At 48.0% G+C, this 4353-nt stretch overlaps 2 protein-coding genes across 2 annotated transcripts in view; one reads left to right on the top strand and one right to left on the bottom strand.

Annotated features, from left to right (window-relative positions):
* Positions 1–4353, top strand: part of DOCK2 (dedicator of cytokinesis 2) — a 398948-nt gene that overhangs the window by 227629 nt on the left and 166966 nt on the right. The gene's annotated exons all lie outside the window — the stretch shown is intronic.
* INSYN2B (inhibitory synaptic factor family member 2B) overlaps positions 1–4353 on the bottom strand; it is a 124590-nt gene that overhangs the window by 42884 nt on the left and 77353 nt on the right. The gene's annotated exons all lie outside the window — the stretch shown is intronic.

The following is a 4353-nucleotide window of genomic DNA, read 5'->3' on the forward strand; positions in this document are numbered from 1 at the left end:
GAGCCCCACTTTGGAAACTGAGGCACAGAGAAGTTGAGTGACTTGACTGGGCTCCCATAGCAGTAAGTAAAACAACAGGATTTGAACCCAGAGACCTGTATTCCAGAGCCCATGTTTTAGCTTCTGTGTGATTGAGCAGGCAGGGTGGCTCCCTAGAGGGGAAGAGCCTTGACCTGAGTTGAGGAAAGTAGGAAATACTGGGCCTCCGCTGCTCCAGAGGCTGCATGTTACTGAGGTTCTGTGGGGCCATTTGGGAGCTAAGGTCCCCACCGGGGCTGAGCGTTTTAGAGCGGAGCGCCCTCCTCTTGTTCATGTATGCCCTCCTCAAATCCTTCGCAAGCACCCTTGAGCTGCAGGAACTGGGATGGGTACCGGGAATATAGCAGTGAGTCAAGATATCCCCCCGCAGCTCACTGGGTAGTGAGGAAGTCACAAATGAAAAGGGTGCCTTTAAATGCAGTGTGAGAAACGCCTGCCGTGAGGAAGGCACACGCTGTCGGACTCCATGGAGGAAGTAGCACCCATCCCTGATACACGTTTGTGGTGGTTTGAGTGTGAAGGGCCATGGGTCAGGGAGTCTCTTCAGAGGAACGGGGCATCTAGTGTGAGCATGGATGGTGAGAAGGGCTTCCCCGGGGGAAGGTTTTGGGGTGAGAGCAAACGGGCAGCGGAGGAGCGGAAATTACTTCAGGAAACACTAGAGACAGAGGCCTCCAATATGGAAATAAGAGAGAGAGCAGGCTGTTTGGAGGAACTGGCGGGTACGAAGCACTCAGGGCAGGCGTGAGGACAGAGGCGAGTCTGCAGAAAGGTCGAGGGGAGCTAGATCACATGTGTCAGGGAGCTTGAACTTCACCCTGAGGGCTGTGGAAAGCCTCCACGGGTTTGAGGGAGGGAGAAGGAAGCACAGTCTCTGGGGCAGCCTGGATCCTCTGTGCATTTCTCGGGTTAAAGTAATGTGCTGATGGAGCCTTTGGTCAGAGGCCTGATGATCTGGGCCCCAGGGAAGCGGTTTTGTGTGGCTCGGAGTAGGGTTTCCCTCTGAGCCTTAATAGGAGTTGTCTTTCCTTCTTTCCACATTGGGCTTGCCAAGTAGCTAGGATGTGTGTTAATTTTTAAAGAGTTACTTGTGCCCTCTATATCATCTGCCTATCTGCGGGGTTTCCATCAACGCCTTCAAAGGACCTCCCAGGTCCCATTTCTGAGCAGCTTCTCCGTAATAGGAATGAGGAGGAGATACACGTGGGCAGGAGAGCCTGCTTGAGCGAGGAGAGAAGGGGCTGGCAGGGGTCACGGTTCTTTAGGATGCTGGTAACCGCAGAAAACCCGCTCAGCGCATCCTTTCTCAGCCACATGGAGACTTCCCAGTCAATTCCTCCCCGAGTGAGCACTCCTCAGCCAATTAAGAAGGCTCCCCATCACTTCAGCGGGCAGTGACAGTCTGATGCAAACACCGTGGGTGGCTGCAGCTCACCAAGCAGTAACTGTATGAGCCACATCGGAATTTCCATCAGTACCACCTTATGGGAGCTCATTTGTGGGCTTATTAACCCCCAAATCTTTCCTAACAAGGACCCATCTCCATGTGGGAGTGCCTGCACAGACACTAGGGGCGCCGTTGTGATTGCTCCTCAACCAAAGCAGCTCAGTATTAGGGAAAGAACCGCCTCCAAAACCAGGAGACCCCAGTATGAATACCTGCTTTTCCCCTTTCCAGTGGCGTGGACCCGAGCAAGCACTTGAACCTCTCTGAGCCTCAGTAACTCATGCACAAAACTGATACTGGTCATATCCCTCTCACGGGACTGTTGTCGGAATTATTTGAGGCCATGCACAGTGTTTAGTAAATACAAGGTACTGTTATTATTTTTGCAGGGGGTTTAGTAAGGGTTGCAAACCCAAATGCCTTCCGGGTAACATAAGTGAGTGAGGCAGAGAGAAAAGATTGTCAGAGAGAAAAATGCCATCAAGGGGACCGTTGCTGCGCAGCTGCAGCCTCATTATTAAATGATATCCAGACCTAGTGTTATTAGGGCCAACGATTTTTCAGAAGAAGCCAGAATTTAGTGTTAAATATCCCAACTTTTAATCGTTGGTAACGAATTTAAATTTTCTAAAATAATTTGAGGGACAAACCAAACACACCTGAAAGCTGCCCTGTTGCAACCTCTGGGCTCTCCTTTCTGTAAGAACTGATTTAAAACTGAGCCCTCAATGTAAATAGCTCCAGGCTGCCAGGCACAAAGCACGTTGGAAGCTGGCTCTGTCTGTGGTAGGGCGGAGGCAATGAAATGACCCACGCCTTCCAGCGTGATATAACTCATCATCAGGTCTTGTGTATGGGCTTGTGGGACATCCAGAATCAAACTGCAATAGAGAGGTAGGACAGGGATTAGACGCATGGCTCTGTGTCGTATGCTGTGGTGGAAGGTTCCCAGGAGGTGGCCAGCAACACTGTGTCATGGACATCCAGGAGTCCAGATCACTCACACGTGCCGTGCACACCACTGCTGCAAGTTGGCTCCTCTGTCCTGGTCAGACTTGAATGAAGCAAAAGCACTCTGGGTTTTAGCTGTAACTGTCGGCAAGGAAGTGTTACTTTCTGATAAGAGGGTGTCTAAACCTTAGTTTGCACAGTCAGATTTGCTTCCTAAAATCAGCAGTCTTGAACCTGACTATGTCTGAAATGTCTGTTGGTTTGGGGAAGCCTCTATTCCATTTTACCCATAAACATTTTCTCTTATACTAGGTTTAATATCTCAGCAGGTCTTGAGTCGTTGGAAGTAGAGAGAGTACTAATTGTTGATGAATATGAATAATTCTCATACTAAGAATTATTAAGCAGCGCCAAGCCTTGACCTTCTTTTCATTCATTCATTCAAGAAACACTACCACACACCAGGCATTGTGGACAGGGCCTTGGATAGTTAGAAAGTTCTGAGAACAGATACAAGCTATGCTGCTTGCTAAGAGAGCCTCAGTTTCCTCATAACGTAAAATGAGAATGGTAATAGTGCTAACTCATATGATATTTAAAGGATTGCACAAAGCAATGTCTACTCATGGCCAGCTTTCAATAAATATTAGCCAACAAATGGTCATTCAGCTCAATTATCACCTCGGCCTTTGGGGTTGCTACTGTTACCCCCACTTCTAACAGAGAAGGAAAGTGTGTTTTAAAGCGATGCATGAACGTTTCCAAGGTCACACACCTACCTAGCAAGTGTTAGAGCTGGTATCAGCCAGTCACCAAAGCCCGTTGTCTTTCTGCCAAATCACCCTGCCAGGGGCAAGCCATTCCTGGCCTCCTTCCTTGCTTGACTATCAGGAAGAATTCCCAGCAGCCCTAAATTTAAGCTCTGTAAAGACTGCAGGGGATTCAGGGCTGAGGAATACAGACTGCCAGCCAGCTGTCTCCTGCTGGAAATGTTCAGGGTGCTGAGAACACAAATGCTGTTTGGAGGGAAATACTATTAATGTCATTCAGTAAATACTTATTGAATCCTTCTCTGAGCCAGGCACTGTCCTGGACACTGGGGACGCTGGGAACACAGCTTCCCTCACGGATCTCCCAGCCTGTCACCATCCTGCAGACGGAAAAATGTGCAAATGCAAATGTGAGGCCTAGAAACCCCAGTCAAAACGAAGCAAAAGATGTACCTGGAAATGTATTTGGGATCCACATCTGATGGCCGTTGAGGCGTTTTGGTTACTAAAAGAAAGGGTTTTGTACTTATTGACCGGCAACTTGGTTTTGCATTTGGTGTGCATCCATTTTAGGGCTACTGGAGGTAAATCCAGGTGTCCAGGTTATATCAACAAACAGGTCTTAGGAGAAGAGCCGAGAAGGGCCTGCTCTCACTTGGAGGCACTAACTGCATTTCCAGTGGGGAGATTCTTTTAGCCAACAGTTCATTTCCAGGAGAGAAGATTCTTTTGGCCATTTCTATTTCTCTGTTTACTCTCTGTTTAGACTAAGTGCCTGATAATTGGGCTCGTGCAGAGAAGGAGCTAGAGTCTGTGGCTTGTTTGCTTGGAACATTTTAGAAAGCCAGAGTACTTAATGATGATGGTAACTACCACTTAGTGAAGACAATTTGCCCAACATCGTAAATGCTTTACATACATTATCTAATTTCATCCTCACAAACAACCCAGTACAATTGAAAGTACAATTATCCCTATTTCACATATGAGGAAATTAAGACTCAGAGAGGTCAAATTCTTGTTCAGGTTTCCACAGCGGGGGAATGGCAGAGAAAGTACTGAACCAGGCCTGACTTTCTCTAGAGCTGTGGTTCTCATCCAGGGGTGATTTTGACCCTGTGGGACATTTTGGAAAGTCTGGAGACA

Source organism: Hipposideros armiger, unplaced genomic scaffold (genome assembly GCF_001890085.2).
Source record: "Hipposideros armiger isolate ML-2016 unplaced genomic scaffold, ASM189008v1 scaffold_25, whole genome shotgun sequence".
NCBI lineage: Eukaryota > Metazoa > Chordata > Mammalia > Chiroptera > Hipposideridae > Hipposideros > Hipposideros armiger.